The sequence below is a fragment of the Cololabis saira genome, chromosome 8, assembly GCF_033807715.1.
Source record: "Cololabis saira isolate AMF1-May2022 chromosome 8, fColSai1.1, whole genome shotgun sequence".
Lineage (NCBI taxonomy): Eukaryota > Metazoa > Chordata > Actinopteri > Beloniformes > Belonidae > Cololabis > Cololabis saira.
In genome coordinates, this window is record NC_084594.1 from 32,138,714 (window position 1) to 32,151,038 (window position 12,325).

Here is a 12,325-nt window from a genome sequence, read left to right on the forward strand (position 1 = left end):
TTGTAGCTGCGACTGTGAGATGAAGGTAGTAAAAATCTGGAGACCAGCATCCGCCTCATGAATTATAATGCGAGCTGTCAGAATGAGTGTGTCGCTGCGATGCTAAGTGACTGGTTCATGTCAGGACAGGACAGCCCAGGGCTTGATTACGACCCCGCCTGTTAGCAGACACACACAGTGACTATGGACACTTACTTGCAGCCACAGTGTGGCAGTTCCTGCTACATGTCCAGCACATTAGAGTTTGTTGATTTGCATCACATTACTGAGAGAACTGATAGTCGAAATCTCACAGGAACATCAAAACCCCGCAAGTCGTAGGAAAGCAGTGGAAATACTGATAAAACTATGACGCATCTTCTCAGCCACTCAGACTTGGATATGTTCTCTCTCAGCCTGTGTTTTGTAGCCTCATGTGCATATCTGACTTTGTGTGCATTTTAATCATGCTCGGCTGCACCTCTGTGTGGAAAGCGGCGAGTGTTTGCTGTCTGTGAATATTAAGTGATAGTAGGTACCAGGCCAGACCGGGGACGGCCTCAGACAGGCGGCGTGGTGGGGGGAAGTCTGAGCGCGAGACTGGGAGAGGGCACCCGAGGGGTTGTCCGCGGAGCTGTGCAGGATGTGAAGGTCATGTCGCTAAGCATCAGATCAGTGGGGCCGCTTGCCCGGGTTGGGTGTGTTTGTATGTGTGTCTCAAAAAAATAAATAAAAAATAAAAATTGCATCATGACATGCTCTCAAGGCATTTCAGTCGTTTATTGTTCATTCAGTTCAGCCCGGTTGAAACTTCCCGAGCAAGAAATGATAGGCAGGATTTCAGAGCTCAAACATTTTCAGTGCCGCTTTGAGAGGTTTTTCTTCTGTGTAGGCGTCTTTAAAGCCATCGGAGAACGTTAGTGGTGCGGCATTCATGACGGGACCGTGTGCCGTGCCGTGCTCGGGCCAGGAGCACCATCTCGTGCGGTACGCCTTTCCGTGACCTGCGCCTGTTTACTGTGGTTTCCCCATAACCTTTTGAGTTGTTGGCTCAAATGTTAGTCAAAGTCCCTGAATCTGATTCAAGAAGAAAGATGAAAAGAAGAGAAAAGGACAGAGGGCAGGGCCCTCGGCAGGAGAAACTAAACCAAATTTCCAAGTAACTGTAAATATAAACAACAGAGATCGGGATTACTGACCCCAAAGCATTAAACTGCATATATTCTCTCATATTAACGTGCATTTAAAGGTCTGAGGGGATGAACTTTGCATGAACTACAAAACTCAGAAGATTGCCCAACTTTCTGCTGTTAGTAAGTGCAGAATCTGCTAATTCAGGGCAAGTTTCGATTCCGCTACAGACTCCCACATTTTTTAAACAAAACCAGATGTGAAACCTCCAAAAGCTTTTCAATGACTGTTTACTTTAACAAGAATTAGGCAATAGGTGTCATCAGTTACACCATTCAGTCATTCTTAAATGTCCTTGGTCTGTAGATCATCAAAAATAGGTCCAGATGGGGTTTTTTGTTTAGTTTTTTAGTTTGAGATGCACATTGGTTTCTGCTGAGGTCGTATTCTTGGACAAGTTTCTTGGAACTTCTGATTAACTTACAGCTCCACGTTTATCTTAACATTTCACCATGGGGCTACATATTGTCAAATTTTGGTGTGTTATAATTCAAAGTATTACTGCAATACAAACTAAAGTATTTAGTTTATTGATATTTCATACTTGCCTTCACATTACTAGTATACCTATATATAAATACATAAATGATCATTGGTAAAATGTGTTGCATCTTTATTTAAGCATGCTTCATAAAATAGGGCTTTCTTTTCTTTACAGATCTTACATTACTATATAGAAATGAAAATGTGCATTTTGAATGAGGCCACTGGAGACTAAACCAGAGAGAAATATCACTCAGCTCTGCAGATCCCCGATGGGTCTGTGGGTGGCTTCACTGCTCTCATTTGTGTCACTTCTGGTCAAAACACCAAATGGCACTAAGTACCAAATGTTTGCACTTAATCGGAGATGTTTCATATCGTGTTTTATGTGAAGAGAGTAGGAAGGGGGGCCCACACAAGCTCACATGACCAGGGAAGTGGAAACCGTGGTGGTAAATCTGAGCCAACGTGCAGGGCGGCAGAAATGTAACAGCTATAGATGCATGCGTGTGCAAAATGTGAGGTGGATGTGTGAGCAACATCCCTGAAAATACTGAAGACTTCCTCAGATCAGTGGGGTTATTATGGAAGCTGATGCTGATAGCATGGTCTTTAAGAAAATGTTACCTATTATTAATCAGCCATATAAAGGATATAACTTCTGTTTATTGATGACTTTGTTCAAATATCTCATAATTATATAGGCTACAATGACCAACTATTGACACCTTGCTGTGTGAAATTTTATTTCGACCACATCAAATAACTGTGCAAGGGGGACACCTTGAGAAATAGGCCCAAATTTGAAATGTATTAAAAAAAATATAACTGAAAAAAATCGGGTGTGTGGAAGAAGAAGTAAAACTTCAAAAAGGAAACTGTAACAGATGACTGACCTGGATCTTTTAGCAATTAAGGGACATATGTGCTCGGCGTAAAAAAACGTTTTCTATACCCTTCGCTTCAAACCCCACTAGAGAGGGGGGAAAAAAATCAATGCATGTCTTAGCGCCGTGACAAATATAAAATTTCATTAAATCAAGGAAGGGGAAATGGAATGGTATCACACAGACCAGAGAAAGTGCTGTACTGACCACAGCGTCATATTTTACCAACGGCGAGCTCTACAGCCAGCCGCAAAATGAGAGTGGAATGTGAGGGAAGATCACAGATGAAGGGGACAAAAAAAAAACCTTTTTAACTGCTGAGCAGGAGAGAGGTTTTCTAGGTTTGCTTGCTTGATGTTACCTCGATGCTTTTTTAGTAAAGTTCCCTCAGAGTGCGGAGGCACAGCCAGACCCATGCATCTGTGGACACGTGGGTCTGATAAATAACCGTTTCCAAAAACGCCTGCTTTACTCACAGGTCAATTTCCCCTGCAGTCAGACAGAGAAGACCCCCCTGGGAGAAGGGAATGAGTCAAGGCGCACGGGCCGCTTTCCAGTGTGCGGAGAGAGGTGCTTTGAGGGAAGCAGTTCTGTGTGACTCACCAGTCACACAAATATTTCTCCACTTCACCTACAACCCGCCTGCTGTCATGACCCTCTTGTTTCAAATATCTTTTGTCTCCCCAAATCTCTATATCTGGCTTAGAAGGCTGTGATGCACACACGGTGTCCTGGCGCATCAATCTGAGACATGTAGTAAGTGCTGCCAATAAATACATTTGTCTTGTAGTTGCAAAAAGAACTACTGTATTTTCTGGACTATAAGCCGCTACTTTTTTCATAGGTTTTCAACCATGCGGCTTATACAAAGGTGCAGCTATTCTGTGGATTTTTCTTCCACCGCTCAGGGCGCTCTAACCGGAATTAGAATCAAAACTAAGACAAAATAAATGCAAAGAAGAATACACTACTTCTTCTTTAGCAGATAGAAGTAGGTAGAAGCAGATTTCAAACAAATAAATAGATAAATAAATTCTGGTTATTTTCTCTTGGTTCTGTCCCGTTTTAATCAGCAAAGTTTCTGCCGTGTTAAAAGGATCTATTTGGGTACAAACATGTACATCATCTACAGTTCAAAATCCTTCTGTACATGTAGTAAATATCTAATCTAACAACAGAAATATCTGCGGCTTGCATATCTTTTTTTTTTAAATAGAGCGGATGCGGCTTATATACAGGTGCGGCTTATAGTCCAGAAAATATGGTAATAGTGTTTATTTAATCGTTTAATTTAGTGAAAATCATTAATCTTTCAGTTCCTGCAGTGTCCTTCACCTCTTTGCTATCTATACCCTATATGTTTATCATAGCTTTGCCACTGATAAAAGCTATTTGCTTCATGTCTGCACTCTGTCTGCTTATGAAAAACACAGGAAATTCACAGCGAGAGGTTTACAGACCTCTCTCCACGGCGCGTCTATATGTTGGTGGTAAAAAAGGTCAAAGACTGAATGAGAATACGTCCTGTGGCGATGTATGCCATAACACCTGATGGGTGATGACAGATGTGGGTGGACGCAGCGCAACAGCGAAGGGCAGTCAAACAGAGCTGCGTTCACCTGAAGTAGATGCTAACACTCCCACAGGGATCCCTGGCTGACCTTGATGACGGATTCAACAACATTTTGTTGAATACAAGTTTGTGTGTTTGCTGTACATAGTGTCCCTAAACTGAGTCATTTTGTTTCAAGTTTTATCTGATTGATGCTTGTTGTATGAGCTATATCAGTAGTATGAATAATTCAATAAGGACACCCGTCCATCGATCAATTATCCATAGCTGCTTATTTTTATTCAGGGCCATGAGGGTCTGCTGGAGCCTATCCCACCTGTCTTCAGGTGAAAACCAGTCCATCACAGCGACATACACACAAATATCATTAAGGATATGATTCATGCAAGGAGGTTAGAATGCAGGTAAAATGTGGAGAAAAATGGTCTTCAAATAATTATGAACCCATCTTAAACTGAAAACTGAAGGCCATATTCATTGCTGGAACACGAGTTGGTTCGGACAAACAACATCTTACTAATTCATTTACTTTATAAAAGGTTAATATCCTGTTTGGCTATAATAAAAAAAAACATTCCAGAGAGGCTGAGCCTTTCAGAACTGAAGATAGGAAGGAGTTCAGCACTCTGTCAAAGATTATGTGGCTCAACTGCTTGAGAGTATCGCCACTCAACATAAAATTATAAAGAATTTAAGGATTTCATCATCTAATATCACTAATATCTAATGTATTTACACTTTTTTGACAGTAGTTATATGTTTATGCAGACTATTTATGTCCTTCCATGAACTGTGTTAGTTTGATTGATTGAATTGATTGAATTTATTTATTTAAAACAGGGACAATGCACAAAAAAAAACATTAATCTTGTAAAACAAGAAGAGATGCTTTGAGCCAGGTTATAGCAACAATTGCTAATTTCCGCCTGTAGTCCCTGGGCAGGTAAAGTGCTAAGCAGATACAATATTAAGATTAATTTAAATAAGACATAATAACCATAATATTTAAAAATTTGACAGAATGCACTAATAAATAAAAGCACGGAAACAAGAGCGCCAAATCATAAAGTGCACAATAGAGACCAACAGTCTCTATTGTGCCATCAGTTAGTTACTTTAGTTTATTTTTCATAACCCCTCAGCACAAGATGCAACAGTCCTCTTTATCTGTCTATATCCATCAATGTTAAGCCCTTGAGTGTGGCAACATAAGCTTAACATGAAGTGTATGGAGGGTGTCCATAAGCACTGCAAAGCCTCCCGCTGACAGATATTGTATGGACACATGGGGACACTGGTGGCGACACGGTGAACCAGTCTGTGTTGAAAGCAGCTGGACGGCTCTTTGCTGCAGCTTTCTCGCAGCAGAGGGCTGCGTCTGCCTCGCAGGGCCAGGCAGGCGGATCAAAGTTTACACATTAATGTGTGACCTCTGCTGGTTGGCGGTGCCAGAGTGAGCCACAGACCGGCTTGGAGAGAGGGTTCTGCGATCTGTGGTCGGAGCACACGACACAAAGGCGGCCACGCGCACAAAATGCCCAAACACATGCACAGACTTTTAGCATATCTTTAAAAAAGCCTCCTTAAAAAAAACATCACACAAATACACCGACACACAAGCGCACAGCGGCGCATACACACAGATAATGTGTCTTGATAACATTATGAATGGATGAGTGAGCAGCTCCGTTGAACAGTGATTACTGGCTGCAGCGTGTGAAAGGAAATAGATTAGTCACTGTCTGCGCTCCCTCCCTTTTAATAACACAACATATAACACTCCTTCATGCTGTCTGAGTGGGAAAAATAAACTCCAAATTTAATGTTGGTCTCCAAATGGAGTGCTTTGTATTGGCACAAAGTGAAAATAAAATGAACCACTGAGATATCCTCTTCATCTTCACAAAACCTTCATGAAGAGAATCTGAAAGAAGATTCTTCATAGGCTTCTACGTCACTCTGAAAATCACAAAGCCTGTAATCATGGTCGTATTTGTGCCTCTTTCTCAAGTCCTCCCATGAATGTATCATGAAAGAGAATAACTTTGCAGAAAGCATTTCCAGAAAAATACGAAGGAAAAAGACTGCAGCGGATTCACTGAGAGCTGTGAAAACACTGGAGGGGGAGATGCTGAAGGGAAAAGATGGACCTCTCTGGTGAATTTACGAGCTGAACGGATGTGAAACCTGCACAGGAGCATTTCTTGTCCTTCACGGATGGACAGATAACAAGGAAAAATAACACTCCTGCTTTTTTCCATCATTACGTTCGTATAAAAATTCAGTTTCTTTCTTTACAGAAATCCATTCTTACACAACCCCAGAGCAAGCTGCTTCGCTGATTTATTGATGGAGGCACTAATAGGCTAATGGTGGAGTTGGTAATAAGTTTGACATCACAGAACACACAAAGCCTCAGAGCTGATGAGCAAGACGGGTCATCCAGTCCTTTACAAGAGCAGATGACAAGTCGCCAGACACACACACACACACACACCCACACACACACCTATACACTGAGGTGCCAGAGACGCGGCGCAACAAAGGGTCTTGTTTATTAAAGGAGCTTGTGAGGTGACAAATGAAGCATGAAATGAGTATCTCACACTCAACGCAGACATACCAAGGATTGTATGGCGAGAGCACGGAGGAAAAGAGGGGCAGCAACCTGTGTCTGGTGGTGAAAACGCTCACAAACATACAGATAAAAAGAATCAATTTCATGGGTCGTGATAGTAAACAGAATGTTCAACAGACTGCGTGACCGAGTGTATTCGGGGTGTGGGCTGGCGAGTGCACCAGCCAGCCAGCCAGTCCTGGGTGTTTTTGGTGGCTCCCAGATCTGCTGGCAGGGCTCTGGTTTAGAAGAGTTATTTGATGCTTTAAAGCTTGAAAAAATAACTTAAATACTTGGCTGGAGAAAGACTCAGCCTGCAGGCATGTTTGGTGCCACTGCATAAATTGGCTGATCAAATTAAAATACACTGATAATAAAAGAAGTTGAAATATGTTGAGTTTGTTAAATTCTTGTTGAACAGTGTGCCCCTGTCACACCTGCCACGATGAATTCATCATGCCCCGTGCGTACTGAGAGCGTGACGGAGGGTTCAAGCACACGGAGACAGAAAAGGCGTGAAACTGGAAGGTGCTTTTAATTTCTTATCATGCTACATTAAACTCAGCAACAGTGATAAATCTGGTCACATCCAACACTGATCTGCCGTGCGCCGGGTGATCAATGTCTGCAATGATTTTGTGGAGGCTGACAGCAGAGGAAAGCTTCCACTAAAGTACACCTGTGGTTAGGACACAAAGTGAGTGTGAGTGGATGCATGATGGTTCCTTTCAAATGATGTCTGCAAGAGACCGCACACATCCATCTCTATTCAAAGAAGGACAATAACTCTGATTAAAAACTGTTGCCTACTTAGAGTAATCATAACTGTAGCCCAGCCTAAATAACAAGGATGAGATTGTCTTCAAATTTGTATTAGTGGCTTCAAAAGTTGAATTTTGACCTGGTTACCAAATCAGTGCCAGGATGAGAACTGGTGAGCATTCCTGCACAATAAACTCCCACACTGACTGCTGTGAACACTCCACCTGCACTTATCTTTCAGAGAAGTGACATGAAGTCCCTGCAAAGATCAGCGGAGTGAGTGAGCGCGGCTCTGCGGTGCTGCAAGGAACCGGGTGTGACACACTGTGGGAGTGTAATGCTGCCATCTATGGGTGAGGGCGAAGGCTGGGCTTCCACCAATGTCTCATCAGACAACACACACGCTTTCCCCCTCTACTAGCCGAGGACTGCTTAATGGACAGTACCTGGCGCATGCCCAAGGACCTGAGGAGTCCTGGAGCTCCTTTCCCAGAAAGCTAAAGAAAGGAAAGCCGTTTCTGACAAAGTCAAAGAGGTGACAACCACGGGGAGCAGCGGCTACACACAAGCACTTTACTTACATGCCACTTAAACCTGCTTGTATATATATGTATATATGTATATATATGTTCTCACTTCCAAGTTGTTTGAATAATGGAGCTTATATTTTTTGTCTTTCAAACAGAGTGATAGAGGTTTATGCTATAAAAAAAGTCCCTTGCTCTCTCAGAAATCTCTGCTCATGCTGAACATGGTGCAGTTCTACCAACCCCGCTGGCAGACTCATTGACAGTTTCCCAGAGATGATCCAGGGCTAATCTGCTACACCATGTTGCCACATAGAGCCAAAGGGTTTGTTTTTTTTAATAATAATAATAATAATAATAATAATAATAATAATAATAATAATAATAATAATAATAATAATAATAATAATAATAATAATAATAATAATAAATAACTTTATTTATCCGTTAGGAACTTCATTTGTGGAAAAGCATCAGCATCAGTGTGTGTACAGATAACATATGCAACAGGACAGTACAGAAACAAACCAAACAATCAATATAAAGCAACATACATTGGGCAATCACAAATACTGCTGGACTTAGATGCTGTAAAACCATAGCATAGATAAAATACGAGAGAAAAAGATATAAAAAATATAAGTCCCCCGTTAAGTGCATGATAAATACAATGATTTTTTAAAAATATGTATAAAAGCGGGTACAAAAATGAATAGGTAAGATCAGCTGTTTATGAGTCTGATTGATGAGGGCACGGAGCTTGACATGGCTCTGTTTGTCCTGAATTGTAGTGATCTGTATCTGTGACCTTTTTAAACGTATTGTTGGGGTGACAGACTGGTGGACAGTGTTAGTATACCGTCTCACTTCTGAAAAACAATCGATGACTCCTGCTCATGAGCGGAAATTGGTGAGAAAGAAAGTGATAACTATATTTTCAAAATATAGTTATGTGCTTCAAAATAGCTCACTTGCAATTCGGATATGCAGTTACTCAAACGGGTCATTAAAACACTACAAAGTCCCCACTATTGTTTATCATCCCCCCCTCCTTCATTAGAAGTTGTCCACGCGGCCCGCAGGCTGCCACTGATTGGCACTTGGGTGCCCTGTTCCTGCCAGCCAGCTTGGCACCCGGCAGACTCCCTGCCAGCAGGTACGGCGACCGAGGGCTTCAGTTAAAGGTTGCTCACCCTGTCACTTATATGCTCCTGCGCACACAAACGCCAACTGTTTTCAACCCTGGCACAACATCCATAAACTCTCGTGCACTCGCAGACATCACGTTCCATCAGGCTCCGCGTGCAAAAGCAGCTAGATATTAATTTCCTTTTGCTGCTATAAGTAGCCAGGTTTGATGGATGCAGCCTACGTGGATTTCATCAGGGTTAAATTGATCACAGTGTGGCTGATGCACTTCATGCGGTGCACACAGATAGTTGGAACGAGAGACAGATGATTAAAAGTTACAGGAAAAAATCCTGCTGACGGTGGGAGAGAAAACTGTCTGTATTTGCAAAAGTTATAACGTTGAAGGCGGCACATATGGAGCTTTATTTTTCGAGTTTTATCCCAAAGTATACATCCCACAAATGGAGAAGAAAAACAAAGCAGCAGGGTCCAGAGAAATATCAGTTATTCTTTTTAGTACATTCACACACCCATGCCAGGATGTAAAACATCATTTCACTATCAAATCGTCTGCATGCTATTTTCGACCTAAACTCGCCAGGTGACTCTGGTCCAAAGGTCCGCCTGCAGTTAATCAAAGATCCTGTTGACACAGGAAGTCTATTGGAGGACACCATGAAAAAAGGCTTTGGTTTGTGTGTGTTTGTTGAGGGGTGATCTACTTGCACTCATACTGCATCTCCTCTCTTTGTGTGACAGACGAAGCAGATAGCTCCCCGTCTATCTGGGAAGATAGGATCGCTATACAAACAGCATCCAGCCTGTATTGACACGGCGCTTGTGTGAGTGCACGCATGACACACAGAGGGAAGCACGAAGACGGAAGAGTGGGCATGTCAGGAGTCTTTTAAATAGTACGGCAAGTGTAACTGAATAACCAGACCACTCTCGACAGAAGTGCACCACTCACAATTTCTCTAAGTAAACGGGGAGCAGAAAGTGTTTGGGGGCCGGCGGTGTGGAAATGTCAAATTTTATCTTCGTTCACTTTTCATCAAGTCTTGCACCTTTTTGTAATCGCAGGGTTTGGGCCCTGGGATTTCAGGTTTAGGGTTTTCACAGCTCTTATCATCACATGAGGTTAGCTAACACTTAGCTTCAGATAAATTGTAAATAAACCTGACTTCTGCAGCTTCTATGATCTGGTTTAAAGAGAGAAAATACAAACCCAAATCAGGTTGATAGGGATTAGCTAGCAGACTGAATGAACCCAAAATATTTCATATTTTCTTTTTGCATGTAATCTCAGTAATTTAGTTGTAATAAGGAGTAAAAAGTTATTTCAAACTGGTGATTGCATTGATGATTTTGTTCAAAATCGTATCCATGAGAGGAAGGGTCTTGGAGGAGCAAAGCCAGACAGAGCTTCTCCACTTAACCAACAAATGCACGATTAAATCATTGAGAAGTTTAAAAATAATGTCCCTCAGAAAAAGATCCAAGGGAATTCCCATATTTCTCCTTGTAGTGTAGGGTACACAATCTCATTAACAATTCAAGGAATTCAGAGGTATGTAAAAACGATGAGGCTGCGATCATAACCTGGTTAGGTTAGGTGCGGTACTGCATCAAGTACTATCGTACCACGATAAAGTACTATCGTATTTTCGTTTAACCTTGTCCAGAGGTGGGATTGACATCTCTGGCCTCAGAGGCATCTGAGTTGGAACATCACTGAGTGGAAGTTAGTATTTCCAGATTTGATTTCGTTTTTTGGAAGAAGTTAATGAAGTGTGCTCCAAGACATACTGTACTGTATATGGCAACGATGAAAAGGACCATCCAGACTGTTCAAATGAAAAGTCAATCAATTACGGTCTGTGATTGCACACACTTGCATCAGAGCTTTTGGAAAAGCTTATATCCACCTCTGTAGGAATAAGCTTTACCGAAGCCTGTGGTGCTATATACCTGAAATCCAAAAACAGATGTAAATCAGTGAAGCTGACAACAAAAATCATGAAATATCTAGGATTCAGACTGCCAGCAAAGACATAAAAGTTAAAGCAACTATCAGAATCAAAGATTTTGTTTTGTATTTGCTATACTTTTCTTTTCCTAAGTTGTGCTTGTAACTCCATTAACACCAGCACAGCATAATTTGCTGCACCAGAGGATTGAAACATATTTTTAAGATAACAGTAATCTTCTTTTTGAAGGATATCTTTTTGCCCTCCGAACAATGTGTGCTCTGATAGAACCTTCTGCTTTCAAGATGAACCAAGAACTGCTCAATTTCCACAGAAAATTAAACAAAGCATGGCCTGAGACAGTCATTCAAAGGAAAATACGTGAGCACAATATTCAAGGCCTCTAAGTGCACTTATTAATTCAGGCAAAATGGATTTCAATGGTTTCATGCGAGTAATTTTGATTATATTTTAAGTGACATGCTTGAGACAATGTTAAAGGCTTTAAAAAAAAAATACGGTAACAAAAATGGGAAAAATTAGAATTCCAATGTTAGAAAAACAGAGATTTCTTTTCATTTTCCATGCTCTCGGTTATCTGACACATATAAAAATATGTCAGCTGTGTATCGTGACTGCTTGGTTTCAACTGCATATTTAAACATTTAAAGATGGTCTGTTTAAAGTCTTAAACACAATCAAGTATAGCCTCTGTTGGGTAAGGCCATTTTTCCAACTAAATTTGAAGACAGACAAACGTTGATCTTAAAGGACGGAGCTGGCAACTGTCAAGAAATCCCATAAGAAGACCGAAACCAACAATGCAGCAAACCCATCTGCGAATATTTTCCAACCTCCCACACTCAGCTGCCTGGTTCCTGATGAACACTGAAATCTTGGCCCACATACTCCAACTTTGTGTCCTGTCATTAAAAAAAAAAAAAAAAGAAAAAAAAGGCAAAGCAACAACCTGAAACAGCTGGAAAAACATTTTGAGCAAATGTTACTCCAACAGGAGACCGTTGTGTATTAACTGAATATTAGAAAAGGTAAACTCATTATTGACTTAAATCCTGTTTGACGGACTGATAAGAATTGTTAAACTTGGTTAAGACCATTTAAGTGTTTCTCAAAGTCAAATTAGGAAAAAAAGAGGTCGACAAGTGATGCCTTTAAAAACCAGTGCGTATCTATAACATCAGCAA